The sequence below is a fragment of the Stegostoma tigrinum genome, chromosome 4, assembly GCF_030684315.1.
Source record: "Stegostoma tigrinum isolate sSteTig4 chromosome 4, sSteTig4.hap1, whole genome shotgun sequence".
Taxonomy (NCBI): domain Eukaryota; kingdom Metazoa; phylum Chordata; class Chondrichthyes; order Orectolobiformes; family Stegostomatidae; genus Stegostoma; species Stegostoma tigrinum.
In genome coordinates, this window is record NC_081357.1 from 58,641,739 (window position 1) to 58,660,087 (window position 18,349).

Genomic DNA, 18,349 nt, shown 5'->3' on the forward strand with positions numbered 1-18,349 from the left:
TGGAATGCAATGATCCTCATTGCCCAGGAGCTGTGTGAATCTGCCTGTTTCTATGAACAGGTTGTCCATCTTCTGTGGGAGTCCATGTACACCACCTTCAGAGTTTGCTGGAGAAGCAAAGTTAGGGAGATGTTTGGGTGCTATTTGGGGTAGGAGCAGTGTTCCAGCATCTAAGGGGACAGACAAGGAATGGCTGGAGAGATCAGGCCAGGCAGGGATATATGGTAGATGCAGTATCTGAGGCTTAGATCGAATGGCAGGGACGTTGGTTTGGGTTTGGCAGTTTGGGAGCAGTACTGAATTTATGGCTGAATCAGATGGAGGGGTGTCAGGTTAACACCAATGGAGAGGTGCCAAGGTAAGTGGGGCATTGGCCTCACACCAGGCACAGCTCCCTAACAAGGAGAGTGGTACCAGCAGATACCAAGCTGGTAGAGAAACCACATGCAAACCTCAAAAAGTCTCCTCTCAAGTGGGTGCCCACGGTCTTTGTCTGTACCCACCCTGAGATCTTCAATCCTATGAAAATTCGTGCTAAGGTGGGTCAGCCTAAATCTGGCCAAGACTCTCTCAGCATGGCCAGATCACATACCAACAAATGTCCCCAGGATCACCCATGCAAACCTCCAAAGCCAAAAAGCTCCACTACTGGACAGGCTCACTCCCCCTAAGGTACAGACCTCCAGGACTCTATCTGCATGCAAGGGAGGGGAGGGGAGAAAGAAAACTTTCTGTGGACACATCGTTGGCTTCAGTGATAATTTCATTGAAATTAGGATTTTGTAAATATATGTTCACTTTACATCATCACCTTTGCAGTCAATTGTCATTTTAGCTGCAGCAACAAGAATGAAGGGACAGAGTGTTGCCATCCATAGCGAGACTTAACATTTTAACCCTGCCTGAAAGATAACTATTCCTTTTGTAGCCCCCCATACTAATGACAATCTTTGTCATTCATGAATGAGGGTGTATCAGGTATTGTGAACATTTCTATCAGTTTGTAAAGTTAGCTAAAATTAAGTAACAGAAAAAGCAAAGAACAAACCTATGAATAAACTGCATTTGCAGTTGGGATCAAACAGAGGCTGCTTGTCTCTCACCATCCAACCATGTACAGTCAGTCCCATCGAAAGCAATGAAATACTTGGAAGGATATAGGCCAATCATAGATAAATGGGATTATATTAGTTTGGGATTATGGTCAGCATCAACTGGTTGGACAAAAGGGTATATTGCCATGCTGCATGACTCTATGGTTCTATGAATTGTGGAAGATAGGTTAGACTTTTCAGCTGAAATAGTAGGAACTGCTGTTGCTGAAGAATCTGAGACAACAAAGTGTGGAGCTGGATAAACACAGCAGGCCAAGCAGCATCAGAGGAGCAGGAAAGCTGACGTTTTGGGTCTCGACCCTTCTTCAGGAAGTCAGACTTTTCAGCTCCCTGCTATAGAAAGGATGTTGAGAAACTTGAAAAGATACAGAAAAGATTTGCAAGGATGTTGCCAGAGTTGGAGGTTTTGAATGGTAGGGAGAGGTTGAATAGACTGAGGCTATTTTCCCTGGACTGTCGGAGGCTGAAGTGTGATATTATAGAGGTTTATAAAATTATGAGAGTCATGCATAGGGTGAATAACCAACATCATTTTCCCAGGGTGGGGGAGTCCAAAACTAGAGGGCATAGGCTTAAGATGGGAGGGGAAAGATTTAAATGGGGCCCAAGGGACAACTTTTCATGCAGAAGGTTACACCTGTATGGATGCGCTGCCAGAGGAAGTGATGGAAGCTGGTACAATGACATCATATAAAAGGCATCTGGGTTGTTGTATGAATAGGAAGGGTTTAGAGGTGTATGGGCCAAATGCTGGCAATTGGGGCTAGATTAATTTAGGATATCTGGTCAACATAGACAAATTGGTCCAAAGGGTCCAGTTCCAAGCTGTGCAGCTTCTATGACTCTATGACTCACCTGACATTGTTTGTGCTTCACAATTTTTTCTCAGATTAATTTGTGATGATCAATAACATGCTTAAGGCCTTTTGTGGCCAGGATTTTTAGCCAACATAGTTGATCAATACACAAGGTTCACTCTGTGAGTACAGATATTTTTAGCCTGTGCTATGCAGTGTCTGATTACTGCAACTTCCCCTTGATGGGCTGTGCGTTGCTTACAAGTGCAGACTGTTCCCTCAGAGAGAAAAATAGAACACTTACCATGTCTACTCCAATTGTGATTATTGTCGTTTTTCATTTCCATTGCACGTTGGTGATTGAGATGAGTTTGGTAGCTGTCAGAGGTAACACTTCAAGGAAAAAACTGTGAGCTCAACTTGACAATCTAGGTATCAGTGAGTTCCCTGACTGATATATTTGACCCTCCCTTGAGTGATTGGATGAGGCCTGCAGACCTGCCAGCAGCCCACTTCTCTGGGCAGATGTCAGACAATATCGGTGATTTTCTGTGCTATCACACTCTGCCTGATGACAATCTCCCCGGACATGACTGATGCCTACTCTCCTTAGACTTTGAGACAAGGTGTGAAACACATTCTGTGTATTTCCCATGCAATCTGTTGGCACATGCTGCAAGTGTGACATTGAGTAGAATGATGCCATACACAACAAGGTCCACCTCTTCACTGGTTGTTGTTGACAATCATTACAGTCTACCAATCTTCTTGTATGTTCCAATTGGAAATGTTACAAACATCAAAGTAAATGAGTGTTAAGAAAACAAGTTAGGAGATGCACGTGTATTAATGTATAACTTTGGAACGTGACTCTGCATGCAATATTGCCCAGTAACAGTATTGCAATAAAAAATATTGGTGAATTTTACAGTGTATCGATGAACTGTATTTGTAATAAGTCTGAGATGTTCCCTGATCTTGTGGTGAAGAGAGTGTTTGGCCAATGTCAATATCTGTGAAAGAGAGGTGCAGGCATTGTCACCCTGAGATGTCAGAAAATGCAAATCAAGTGAGATGCTGAGAGAAAATACAGGTTAGCTGCAGCCCCAGGTAACTGCTTTGATTTTCATGTTGAGAATTGGCATCACCTGGTTTCTCTCTGCTCTCTGGGAAAATAGCATCCTGCATATAAATGAGATTAGATTAAGAAATAATGAGATGTTGAAACATTCATTCAGGCCGCTTGCTGTTCATTAGTGAGATTCTCATCTAGTGCAAACACCGTAAGTGCAAAATTGGATATGTTTTTACCAATAATGATAGTTTTAGTCTTGCATTTTCTCCAATATTTTTCCAACCATCACACGACTGTCCACATCATTCAGGGGCTGGGAAAATTCCACTATAACCAACACATAAGTTTGTGATATCATAGCCATATATATGTTTAGGTTCATAAATAAAACTCAAGACACCTATCTTACAAGAATGCAATTATTTGTGGTATACATTACACACATTAACGTTAAAAAAACATATACTGCATCAAATGCCATTCTGTAATGTAGGGAACACAGCAGCTAACTTGCACAGAGCAGACTTCCACGAACAGCAATGTGATAACAATCAGATAATCTGTTATTTATGATTTTGATGAAGGAAAAATTATCAGCCAAGACAACAAGAATACTTTGTCTGCTCTTTTTTCAAAACGGCACCATGGGAATTTGTGCATTTAATCAAAGAAACAGCCTCAACCTTGGTTTATGTCTCGTCTGAAAGACAGCCACGGTAATGGTACAGCACACTCCCAACATTGCACAGGATTGTCAGCCTTGATGTGAGCATACAAGTTCTAGAATGGGACTTGAACATGAAATACTGGGACTCAGGCAAGAGTGTTACCAGGTGAGCCAAGTTAACAGCAGTGAATAGAGAAGGCTACTGGTTTGACCGATATTGAATGGAATGCTTTTCAGGTATTATGGCATCCAGGGCTCAAAACTTAGAAAATGGTTTTGTTTGTGTTCTTTATATATGTCGCTCATTTCTAACTTTATATTTGATGTCATTAAGAGGACTTACTCTACTTTCGAGTTCAGACGGTAGGAAATTGGGTAATAACAGATTAAGGTGCTACACATATGGCTTAAATTTATACCATAAACTTCAGCAGCTTATTGTCATTCCCTGCATGCTATAAACAGATTCTGCTATCAATTGTACTGCCCTCGTACCAATACAATTTGAATTTCCTTTCTTCATTGTTACAAATAAAGTGCTCCTTCTCTATTTCACACATCATTGCAGCACCAAAATGTGTGCTACATTTGGAGCTGTGCCTAAAATATAAAAGAACAATAGGCAAAATTATTTTAGCAATTACAGATTAAAATTCAAATCTGTAATAGAATAGTAATCTTCATAGATTCTACATGCGTCAGTGAATTAAAGTAAAACTTTTAATAATAGTTACAGAAGTATCTATTTCTTCAGCCTTTTCACATTTATTTAAATATCCACATTGATTCTAGGTAATAGTAGTTTTTATTTCTTGATAAACTAAAATACTTAGGATGTCAGGATGAGATCCTGACATACTTGGGAGGTGAGCTAAAACGGAATTAGGAGTTCAAACACAAGAAAGTGAGGCTGCAAGGCAGGGCAAACATTGGCTAGATAAGAAAGAAGTGAAGTTAGCCAGTCTAAATAGAGTATATTTTAATGCAAAGAACCTGAACATGAAAATAGATGAGCTGAGAGCACAGATAGGCTGGGGGTAGAAATATGATATCTCAGGTATGACCAAAACATGGCTGAAAATAAGGCAGGATTAACTACTCAACATTCTTGTTTATAGTATATTTAGTCGCAATAAAGGACGTTAAGAAAGGAAGGTGATGTAATATAAATCCATGAATCAACTACAGCAATGAGTTGGGGTGATGGATGATGAAATGAGGCCGTATGAGTAAATTTTTTTTTAAAAATGAAAGAGGTAAACATGCTGTTTAACATGAACGAAACGTCCTCAAATGGTCAGGGAAGACACAGAGGATTAAATATGTAATCAAATTTCAGAAATGTGCAAGAATAACAAGGCAGTATTAGTATGGGATTTTTAACAATGCAAATATTTACTGGGATAGTTTAAGTATAGAGAAAACAAAATTCTTAAATTGCATCCAGAGAACACTTTTAGCCAGTACATAGAAAGCCCAACAAGGGAGGTAATTTACTGGACCTAATGTTAGGAACTGAACCTGGGCACATGGAAGGTCTATCATCAGGGAAGCATTTTTGAGACAGTAACCATAACTCAATTAAATTTAGAATAGTTATGGATAAGGATGGGCTGTGAATAAAAGTTATAATCAGGGTTGGTTTAATTTTACTAAGAAATGATACAATTTGCTTGAAGTGAACTGGAGATAAATGGTGTTACAGTAGTGGAAGACATTTAGAAAGGAAATGGAGAATGTAGAGAGTAAATATGTTCCTATAAAGAAAAAAGGTAGGAAGAAAACCACAAAGCTCTGGATATCAGTGACATAAAGTTTATAATAAAGTAAAAAAAGAGAAACGTATGCTAGATACCAAGGGCCCAACATGGCAAAATCTTTGCAGGGGTATAAAAAGCGAAAAGGATATTTTGAAAAACAAATTAAGAAAGCTAAGAAAATGCATGATAAAGCATTGGTGGGTAAAGAAAAACCCAAGATAAGAAGTAGGGAAAGGAAAGGGCACATTTTGGACTTAGACGTAATTTGCCTGTGGACGAGAAGAATTGGCATGGTCCTCAACGAATGCTCTGCATTGGTCTTCCAAATGAAAATGAACAATACCCAGTACAACCATCAGTGAGGATGAGAGCTAAGAAATTGACATAGAGTGAGAACAGTTACTAGGAGCTTAGTAGTCAATGAAGAAGATTACAGGAGCCTTGATAATAACTTTCAAATCTTTTTGAGCCTCAGCTGAAGTGTCAGAGGGCTAGGGGACTGCTAACATTGTCCTTTATTAACAAAGGAAAGAAGAGAGAGAGAGACCAATTCCTATAAAGAACTTTTGTGGTGGGTGAGGAATGAGAAAGAAATCTGAGGGACAGAATATATTTGTACTTGAAGAGACAAATAAATAAAGGATAGTCAGGCATAGTTAAGAGTAGGTTGTGTTTGAAAAATTTGGTCAACTTTTCTCAATGAGGTAACGAGGAATTGATCAGAGTGAAGAATTTGATGTGGTCTTCATGGACTTCAGCAAGACTTTTGTTGAGATCTCTAATGGTAGATAGTCAAGAATGTAAGATCCCACTGGACCCAAGCTAAAGGCCACTTTGGATTTAACATTTTCTGGGAGGCAGGGAGCAGAGTGCAATGCTAGAGAGGTATTTCTTCACTGGAAGCCTGCTTTCAGTAAGGTTTTGCAGGGCACAGAGCTGGGGATCTTGCAGTTTGATATGTATATTGATTATATGGGGCATATGATCAAGATGTTTGGGGATGAAACAAAGGTTTGTAAAGAGGTAAATAGTGAGAAGACTAGCAGCAAACTGCACAGAGATAGCAACATACTGTTGAGCTGAGTGAAGCAGCAGCAAATGGAATTCAACTTGGATGTCGTACATTTGGTGAGGTTTACCAAAGCAAGGGATAACATTATGAATGGGGGGACCCTGGAGTGTGTTGAATATCAGAGGGATCTTGGTGTTCATATTCATAATCATGGCAGCAATACAGATAGATAGAGTACTTAAGAAGGCATATGGGGTAATTGTTTTTATTAGCTGAGGCATAAAATATAAGAGCAGGGAGTCATTCCAGAAACTGCATAAAATGCTGGTGTGATGATGCTATGGCTTTATGGTATGTATTTTGTCCTGGCTTTCTTTGAAGAGAGGGTTTGAGTCATAAGTCTTGACCTGTCTATATGAGGCTGATAAAGTAGAGTTTGTCAGGCCTTAGTCTTTTTTTTAAAGTTGGTACAATAGAACAACCTGAACGGGTGGAGTCAGGCTCCCACACAAGTAGGGCTTTAGTTGAAGTTTCAGTAGTTGTTAGGTCTTGAGGCTGGTTGTGGTGTATCTCTCTCTGTTATAGCTAAAAGCTTGAGCTGTCTTCCTGTTGTCAGAATTGTATGTGAGGCAATCAGTTTTACTGACTTTGCCTTTGCTAAGGGTGTGTTTATGGGATGTTACTACATTGGAACAGTTGTTGTTTAACAGTTAAATAATATATTATTCTGTTAAGTTTTCCAACAGAGTTAAAATTATACCATTTCTTCTTTCTTTTGTTTGCATTTAAACTGTAGGGTAAGAATAAAGTGTGTTTTGCCTAAAGCCTAATAGTGCTGCTAAATCATCATTTGCAATGGCTATCAAATTTTGCCTCATCTCAACTTTTTTACCTCAAAAAGATAAATAGTTGTGATGAATATTTAGTTATTTTAGAGTAGTCTACTTTAGTCATAAGACAGTGACAGGTATTAATTCCTATAGAATATATATTTTGAATTATTTAGTTTCCACAAGATTTTAAAAAAACTGACACTTACTGGCATGAAATATGAAAAATGTCTTAAATAGCTTTTTTTTTCTAATTTATCCAGCTCAATTTCACCATCACAACCTGCTTCTGCAGTATTCTGCTCCCTCCCCAACTCAATCAACTGATCACTATATACATTGAGGTTACATATGGAAGATTCTTATGAAGACCCTACATTTGGCCCAAAGGATTTGGGTTCAAGTCCTAGCTTCTGAAGTGGCATGTCAAATAGTCGATTAAAATAGCAATACAAGTGGAGGACAGTGATTGCATGTTACCTGAGCAAATACAAGGAGGCTTCAAGCCAGAGGGCACCTCTGAAGTGTGTGGGAACAAGATTTTGTTCTAAATTTGTATTCTTCATTTATAGTCTTACTTTGTTAAAGATTACCATTAAGAGGCTGTAAGTTAGTTAATTAGCGTTTTTTTCAAAAGTGTATAAAAAGTTTTTTATTGACTTTGAGCTCAGGCCACGTGAGCAATTGTATACATGTTATGTCTCACACGATGAATATATCTATTCTGAATTCTGATTTCTTCATTTGCCAACAGCCTATCAGATGTTTAACATCAAAGCCTGCTGTTGGGCTGATTCTTGGCAGAGGGCAAGAATATTGAATGTGTTGGTATTGTTATTACCATTCCTCTCATCTGATTTTCTTCATTCAAGATGGTTTTGAATTGAGGAGTGCTGAAAGGAGCAGTCTCCGAAGTTATCGCCATGGTCTGATCATAGAACGATAGAGGGGCTGCAACCAAATTAACTTTTCAGAGGAAGAGGAATCTAAGGGGCAACAAAGATTACAGTGTGGGAGCCAAGAAGATGGGAGAAGTCAAGTATACTTCTAATGCAGAAAGCTGTCAGGGCTCTCTCCCAGAATGCAAACAACACTCACAATAAAATAGATTATCTAGAAGGACAAAAAAGAAGTAAATGGTTATGATATAATGACTGGAAACATGACTGCCTGACGAACGGGACTGAGAACTGAATAGGAAGGACATACAAGAAGGAAAAGAAGGAAAAGAAGGTGCAGGTTCACTGATAATATGAGATGGGATCAGCCTATTAGTGAGGGTGGGCCTCAGATGGGAAGACCACCATTATGGAGTCTGTTTGGGTAGAAGTAAGAAACAGCAAAGGCAGCAGACATTGATTGGATTATCTGTAGGCTACCAAAGTGGTCGTCTGGTGCATGGTAGAAGTGAGAAATGAGAAGCTTGAGCAACAATAATCATGGGGGACTGCAAGTCATTGCAGTTTGGACCTGGAGGAACACAGCAGGTCAGGCAGCATTAGAGGAACAGGAAGGTTGACTTTCCAGGTTGGGGCCTTTCTTCAGAACTGGGGAGGATGAAGGGAGCTGGGGAATAAATAGAGAGAGGAGGGATTTGAGTGGGGGAAGGGAGGTAGGATGGTGATAGGTGAAAGTAGGTAGGGAGTCAGTGGGAAGGATGGTGTGAATAGGTAGGGAGGAAGATGGACAGGTTGTGTCCAATCAGGGAGATAGAGATGAGAGGGAGGGTTGGACATGGGATGAGGGTGAAGGCAGGGACAATTTAAAGCTGGTGAATACTAAGTTCAGGCCATTAGGCTATCGGTTCTCGAGCTGGAATATGAGGTGCTCCTCCTTCAGTTTGTGTGTGGTGTCACTGTGGCACTGGAGGAGGCCCAGGATGGACATGTCACCCAGGGAGTTAAAGGGGGAGTTAAAATAGTTGGCAACCGGAAGGTGTTGTTGGTTATAGTGTACAGAGTGCCGGTACTCTGCAAATCATTCACCGAGTCTGCACTTGGTATCATCGATGTAGAGGAGACCCCCATAACCTCATCTTCACTATGGATGTCCAATCCCTGTACATTTGTATCCCACATGCGGTTGACCTAAAAGCCTTTGCTTCTTCCTCTCCCATAGGCCCATGGGATCAACGGATACATTAGGTTGGAGGATGAGCAGGTGAACCCCTGTCAGATTTGGAAAGTTTGTCTTGGGCCTTGAATGGAGGTGAGGGGGGAGGTGTAGGGCCAGGCGCAGTACTTCCTGTGGTTGTCGGAAAAGGTGCCAGGGGTGGTTGGGTTGGTGGGAGCGTGGAACGGACGAGGAAGTCGTGGAGGAACAGTCCCTATGAAAGGCAAATAGGGGTAGGGAGCAAATTATCTCTTTGGTTGTGGGGTTGGATTGTAGGTGGCAGAATTGGCAGAGCATGTTATGCTGGATGCAAAGGTTGGTGGGCTGGTATGTGAGGGCCAGGAGGACTCTGTCTTTATTTTTGATAGGTGGTGGGCGTTTGAGGCTGGAAGGAGGACTGTTCCATGTATCCTACAAAGAAGCAGCCATAGCTCGGACCCATACAAGTGGCTATAACATGGAATTGAAAGTCTTGGAGGAGGTGGAGTTTGTGGATTGTGTCCTGAACACCAACTCTCTGACACCTCCTCCTTCCATCCCCTTGATTTTGACCCCCACCCCTGACCACCAAACCATTATCTCCAAGACCATCCATAAACTTATCACCTCAGAATACCTCCCACTCATATCCTCCAACTCCCTCGTTCCCCAACCCCACACTGCCTGTTTCTATCTCCTTCCCAAAATCCACAAACCTGACTGCTCCAGCTGACCCATTGTCTCTGCCTGTTCCTGCCCCACCGAACCCATCTCCACTTACCTCAAACCTGTCTTTTCTTCCCGGTCCAGGAACTCTCCACCTACGTTTGAGACACTACACATGCCCTCTACTTCCTCCAAGTCTTTCAATTTCCTGCCCCCATAACCTCATCTTCACTATGGATGTCCAATCCCTGTACATTTGTATCCCACATGCAGTTGACCTAAAAGCCTTTGCTTCTTCCTCTCCCATAGGCCCAACCAAATCCCCTCCACTGACACACTCATCTGCTTAACGGACCTTGTACTTTTCCTATGACTCCTTCCACTTCCTAGAGACTAAAGGAATGGCTACAGGAACACATATGGGCCCAAGCTATGAATACCTCTTCATAGGATACATGGAGCAGTCCCTCTTCAGCTGTTACACTGGCACCATTCCCCAACTCTTCCTCCACTACAGTGATGACTGTATCGGTCCTGCCTCGTGCTCCCATGAGGGGCTTGAGCAGTTCATCAATCTAACCAATACCTTTCAGCCCCAACCGCAAATTCACATGGACCACCTTGCTCCCTTTCCTGAGCCTCTCTGACCCCATCTCTGGTAACTGTCTCAGCATTGACATCTATTTCAAACCCACTAACTCCCACAGCTACTTTAACTACACCTCCACTCACTTACCCTCCTGCAATAGTGTGATCCCTTATTTCTAATTCCTCCCCCTCTGCTTCCAAGATGGAGCATTCCATTGCCAAATAGCCCCAATGTCTTCCTATTCAAGGACTACAACTTAACCCCTCTGTTGGCCCAAATGCCCTCAATAGCATCTCTTGCATTTCTCACACTTCTGTCCTCAAACCCCTCCCCTCAACAAAAATAGAGACAGAATCCCCCTTGTCCTCACATACCACCCCACCAACCTCCGTATACATTGTATCATCCTCCACCACTTCTGCCGCCTGCAATTTGGCCCAATGACCAAAGAGATATTTCCCACCCCACCCTTATCTGGCTTTCATAGGGACCGCGCTCTCTGTGACTCCCTCTTCTGCTTCTGACACCCCAATAACTCCGCCAACCCCACTCCACCTTTACCTGCAACCGCAAAAGGTGCTACACCTGCCCCTACACCATCCCTCTTACCTCGATTCAAGACCCAAAACAAACTTTTCTAGTCTGACAGGGGCTCACCTGTACATCCTCCAACCTGGTCAACTGTATCCATTGCTCCCGATGTGGCCTCCTCTACATCGATGATACCAAGTGCAGACTCAGTGAATGATTTGCAGAGTACCGGCACTCTGTAGACTATAACCAACAACGCATTCCGGTTGCCAACCATTTTAACTCCCCCTCCCACTCCCTGAGTGACATGTCCGCCCTGGGCCTCCTCCAGTGTTATAATGACGCCGCATGCAAACTGGAGGAGCACACCTCATATTCCGTCTCAGGAGCCTACAGCCCGATAGCCTTAACACAGAATTCACCAGTTTTAAAATCTCTCTAACGCCGGCCTCATCCCATGTCTACCCCTCGCTCTCATCCTCACCTCTTTATCTGACACAACCTGTCCATCTTCTCTCCCATCTATCTGCCCCATTCATTCCACTGACCAATCCCCACCAGCTGCATCTACCAGTCACCACCCCACCTACCTACCCCCACCCCACCCCACCTCTCTCTATTTACTTTCCAGCTCGCTGCCCCCTCTCCAGTCCTGAAGAATGGTCCTGACCTGAAATATTGATTTTCCTGCTCCTCTGATGCTGCTTGGCCTGCTGTGTTCCTCCAGCTCCATACTGTATTGAATTTGACCCCAGTATCTGCAGTTCCTACTACCTTCTTGGGTGACTCCAATCTGCAGATAGACTGGGTAAACCAATGAAGCACTAAAATTGTGGAAGTCAACTTCCTGGAGTGTGTTACAAATGGTTTCCTCGAGCAGTATTTTAAAGAAGCCACTGGAATACAGGCTGTTTTTGATTTAGCATTATGTAATGAAAAAGCATTAATTAGTCATCTTTTTATAGAAGAACCTTTAGGGACGAGGGACCTGATAGTTTATATCCCATAGTTATATGCGTTAGTTGGTTGGTGCATTAATAACCATCTTACAAAGTTCCGAAATTCTGGAATGATTCCTGAAAATGGGGAGCTTGTAAAAGGAACATGTCTATTTAAGAAAGCACCAAGAGTAAAAACAGGGAACTGTCATCAAAAGTAGGGAAAGTGTTAGAATCTATCTTAAAGGACCTGTTAGATGGACGTTTGGATAAAATTAAACCTGTTGTGCATTGTCAGCATGGATGGGCAAATGGAAAATTATGCTTCAAAACTTTACTGGAGCTTTTTTGAGGATGTTACAAACAAGGCCAGTAAATTTATGTAACATATTTGGATTTTCAAAAATCTTAAGATTGTCCATTGGAGTTTCGTTCACAAAATTATAGCTCATGGCATAAGAGGTATTGTAAAGGCATGGATTGAGGATTATCTAATAGAATAAATGGGTCCTTATCACATTAGCAGGCTGTGAATGGGGGGCACTGCAAAGATCAGTTCTCGGGCCCCCAACTGTTCTTTTTTGAAATTCATTTGTGGGATGTGGGTGTCACTGACTGACCAGCATTTATTAACTGTCCTTACTTGCCGTTGCGAAGGTGGTATTGAGCTACCTCTTGAACTTCTGCAGCCCACCTGCCATGGGTTTACCCACTATGCCACTGGAGAGGGAATTCCAGTGGTTTGACCCAGCATCATTGAAGGGATAGTAATACATTTCCAAGTCTTGATAGTGAGTGGTTTGTTGGGGAATTTAAAGGTGGTGGTGATCCCATGTTTATATATGCACTATAGCTATGATTTGGAGGTGAGGACCAAAAGTAACATTTCTAAATTTGTAGATGATACAAAGTTAAACAGGAGCATGTGTTGTGAGGTAGACAGTTTTGAGAGGATTTGGGCGGGCTTAGTGTTGGGCAAGAACATGACAAATGGAATGGAATGTTGAAAATTGTGAGGTTATGCGCTTTGGTAGGCAGAACAGATATGCAGAGTGCTTGTTAACTGGAGTGATGTTAGAAAGTAAAGATTTGTGAGGGAACTTGACGATTCTTGTTAATAAATCATTGAAGGCTACCATGCAGATGCAGCAAGCTATAGGAAGGCTAATAGAATATTAACCTTTGTTGCAAGATGATTTGAGTACAGGTGTAGTGAAGTCTTGCTTCAATTGTTTTGCAGCCTGGTTACATCGCGACTGGAATATTGTGTTTCATTTTGTTTTCTTTAAGAATGATGTTTTCACCATAGAGGAAGAGTAATGGAAGTTCACCAGAGTTGATTCCAGGATACAGACCTGTCCAATGGAGAGATACTGGGCAAACTGTGCCTATATTTTCTAGAGCTTTAAAGAATGAGATGTCATCTCATCAAAACTACAAAATGTCAAAAGAGATAAACAGGTTGGATGCAGATCAGATGTTTCCCCTGGAATGAAATTGTACAATTTAAAAATAATTTTGGACCAAAATAAGGAGAAATTATTTTATACAGCGTGTGATAAATCTTTGGAAGTCTCAACACCAAAGGAATGTGGATGAATGATTAAAATGGAAGTTGATAGACTTTTGTTTATCAGTAATAGAGAAGATTATGGAAACAGTGTGGGTAAAAGGCATTAATGTGTTCAATCAGCTATGAACATGTAAAACTGCAGAGCAGGCTCGATGGGCTGAATTGCCTACTCCTGTTCCTACATTCCTAAAACAACAAGTTCCAATGTTTTGTTTTCTTCTTTCTTTGATGGATAGTAAACATTGTTGGTGGCCCCCTGATTACTGATATAGGGCAGTAACTAACAGACTGCAGGATGGTCAGCCATTCCTACTGCTATATCTAGCCATTGTCTGCAGCAGTTGCCTGACCTCCCTACTCTTTGCCCACACTATGCCACTGCAAAGTAACAAGAACTGGTTGACCATCTGGATTTTGTGAATCACTTTGGTCCTGCCATACGCTACAGTTCTGGTCACTGTTGGTGCACCACAGTTTGCAAGTCTTCCATTTGCCTAAACCCAGGTTTGGCAGAGGATTAAGTGAAATAGAAAGCACTATTGAGTCCAAACCTGAGGTGACATGATCTCAACTTCAAAGCATCACATATTGCTTTAAGAATCTAAAAAGTTACTGTTGCTTCATTGAATAATAAATCAGCTTAAAATAATTACTTCTTGCTGCATCTATTCCACATATTCTCTACTCAATGGGAAAAATATTCTAATTTTCAGTTTGAACCTTGTTAGCCATGTCTAACATGTTAATAAATGGCTTACTGAATTTCAATTGTCATGTTATTAAATGAATGTTAGTCTAATATTAATCATTACTTGTTTTCAAATTAAATCGATTAACACATTTGGCCTGAATCTTAAAGTAACAAAAATGCTATTTAATATTATATCCATGATGTACCTCTAACAGATTTCCTGCAAATGTGGTGACATTAGTTCTAAATAAATGAAAAAATACCATTATGTTTTTTCTAATAACTAAACCAAGTGTGAAATCAAATATATCGTACTTTAGAAAGCTGTTAAGTCGCAGGTGACTTTGCAAACTCATCAATTGCCTCATGAATTAATACAAATTTTCCAGCATGAATTAAACTCTGTTGAAGGAGAGGAGAGGTCCTGCTGGCACTTCATGAAATTTTCTTCATCTATAAACAAAAAAAGTTCAACTGAATTTTCTCAGTTAAATTCACAAAGCTGTTCAAGTGTCCAAACAATTGCATTCAGAAGTCTTCAATGGCAAGGGAAGTGCAAGAGAAATGAATTGTACAAACCTCCAGTATTTTTTTAAAGAAAATAATGGCCTAGATTTTGCTATGGTAGTGACAGCAAAATTGTCAGGATTCTCCATCTTACCTCAACAGAAATCGACAGCAACCTGGGGAGTTCAGACAGAATTTGGATGTGCAGAGTAATGTGGAAAACAAGAAGTGGCATGAAGTGACTCCATGCTCTTTTATAGTGGCAGCTGTACAAGTAGTTGCAGACTGCATCTCCCTTGTAATCATACATTAATGAGAACTTCCACTTTAAAGCTGTTAGTCTTGTAAAAACCACAAACTAAGTCATATTTGGCAAATGAGATGTACCAGTGTTTCCAGTAGTGCTCTAACTTCATAATTACCGTAAAGATTGTCACTGGACCTGAATTTTATCACTGTGCATCTTCGACAACACATCTTAATTTTCATTCAGTGAGCAGGTGAGCAAATTTCAGAAAGATCAAATTTTGCACTAGAGTAAATGTGAATTTCACGAAAACACAGATGATTCCAAAGCAATAATAAAACACTTAAATGAATAAATAATGAAACAAAGTGGCCGTTAAAAGTCCCAACCAGAAGAGTTGATGAACGGAACCATTTTTCGTCTTTTCATTGAAGAAGGAGAGTAAGGGGGAGACAGACTAGGCCCCATGCATTTGTGACCACAGAGACTGGTGTGGTTGAGCTAAGGTATTGAGTTTAATTAGCATTGACTAGGTCACCTCTCACTCTTTGCCCCTTCTTCCTTCCCTCATACATGATTACTCTCCACCTCTGCCTTATGTACGCTCACTCCCAGTCCCTCCCTCCCACTCTCACCTGTTAAATCTCCGTCCCTTCCATGCACTAATCCTCATAGCCCCTCTCACCAATGCTCACATTACCTCCTGGCCATACACACTTTCTCTCTCCCTTACGCCCTTTTTCTCTCTCTCTCACATGAACATGATCTCTCCCATCCTTCTGAGTACACCATCTTCCTCTCCTTTACTCTCACCCTCACACACAGTCCTCTATCTCTCTCTGACACTTTCTTTATCCTTCCCTCCTTCCCGCATGCATTCTTTCTCCTCTTCTTACACTCTTTCTTCCTCATCTGTGCATACTCTATCCCTTCTTCCCTCACACACTCCCACGCAACCTCATTCTCTCTCTCCCTCTAACCACACTCAGACATTTTCTGTCACTTTGTCTCGCTCACTCACAGACTCATTCCTTCACTCACTGCCTCCCCTTTGACCCATGATGCTTGAACATTGTCATGCAGTAGATTGAGAGGGCACTTTCAGGCTGCCCAACCTTACACTCCTGCTGGCCTAGCCTGGCCTGACCAGGCAGCTGGATGACCAGGCAGTCTTACTGTCACTGCCTATTCCATTCATGGCCTCCTTGGCTTCTCCAGTGTCCGGACAACTGTGAGGACTCATGGAACGCATCCAATCACAGGTCTCTCCTGTATTTGCTGCTGGCTGTCTCACTGCTCATTTTAACAGCAGCAAATATGGAGCAAAAACAACACGTGATTGAACAAACACAGTGTGGAGCTGGAGGAACACAGCAGGCCAGGTAGCGTCAGAGGAGCAGGAAAGCTGATGTTTCAGGTCAGGGCCCTTCTTCAGGAAAATGCTCTGACGCTGCCTGCCCTGCTGTGTTCCTCCACTCCACACTGTGTTATCTCTGACTCCAGCATCAGCAGTTCTTGCTATCTCTATTTGAATGAACACACAGAGCTCTATAGTAACTATCTAAACCAGATCAGCAAGCCAACCAACCTCAACACCCACAACCTGGGCTACAGATCTACTCCAAAACCTTAGTAGCTTTCCAATCTGCTTCTTCAACTATTGTTCCATGTATCACAGAAAGGGCCGGGCAGGCTGGATTGACACTCCACCTCCTGTTAGAAAAACCTTCTCTATATCAATGAACAATTCCATAGAATTTTTAAAAAGCAGAATTTTGTTTTTTTCCTTAAAACATTGGTTATATACGTATGCTGGCCTTTGTCAGGGTACATCCAAGCATTTATGTTCCTCTCTGAAAAGGTAAATTTAAAGTGGTAATTTTATTTGTTTTAAGTACTGTGGACACTTTGAACTTGCAAATCCAACTTGTCTTTCTTAAAAGAAGGCTGATAAAGTCAAAAATGGCTGTGGATGAAAATTAAGGAGCTGGCTAGCAGGAACGATCATAGAATGTCACATCTGAGGGTGTAAAGGGAACTTCAAACAGCAGTCCTTTAAACACATGAGAAGGTGGGGGGAAGTGACGAGTTAAAACAGTTTGGAGTGTGATCCCCCTATGACTACAAAGATAAAAAGGGCCTTACTATGTGTTCAAAATAAAACAAAACATGCAGATTATTTCCCAAACTGCAGGCACATTTTGTGTTGTCCGTTTGAAGAATACACAAAGGCAATAGCTAGAAAAGCATTTTAAACTTTGCTAAAGTGTGCTAGTCGAAACCAACCTTTTTGTGTATTTCAGCATTAGATCAAGCATTAACATGCTGAGAAGGTCACAGTAGAAGATTATGAAAAATTAGCTAGCTAGAGGCTAGACAAGGGATAAAAACAGCAACAAAGGGACTCTCTCTCACTCTAAATGTTAGAATTTGATTCTGATCAAAAGAAACCAGAACTACAGAATCTCAAGCAACCTGCAAAATTAAGGATCATGAAATTGACTATTCAACTATCAACATTAACTATTGGCAGTGCACATTCACTTAACTTCTCTTCATGAACAATTCAAAAATATTTATATTTGTTTTTATTTTACTTCTATTTGTGGTCAGGTGAGCTATGATCTCCAGGATTGTAACAGAAATATTGAAATTTTTTCATGACCATTGATGAAAACTGGAAGTGTGGAAGCTAAGTTTAAATTCTTCAATTGCAAATTGCAGAGCTGGAACAGACATTAGTCATGCAGCTAGGCCACGGACAAACAAATCCCGATTGAAACCAGACAGTTCTCGACTTCCCTTGCCAGTTGTTAATAGCTATATTATTTCAGAATGAACCATTGTTTACAGCTCCAGTGAACCTGCTTTGTTAGAAGGAGACAGTAAGGATAACAAATCCTGGAAACCAGAGCCAATAAATGCAGAGCTGGAAAAAAAATCAAGTCAGACAGCATCTGAGACGTAGGTAAGTCACTTTTCAGGCTGAAACCCTTTGTCAGGGGTTCAGCCTGACACATTGATTTCCCTGCTCCTCGGATGTTGTCCGACCTGCTGTGCTTTTCCAGCACCACATTTATCTCCTTTATTTATTTACGGGATTTGGGAGTCACTGGCTAGGCCAGTATTTATTGCCTATCCCTAATTGCCCAGAGGGTGGTTAAGAGTCAACCACGTTGCTGTGGGTCTGAAGTAAGGGTGGCAGTTTCCTTCTCTAAAGGACAATAGTAAACCCGATGGGTTCTTCCTGACAATCGGCA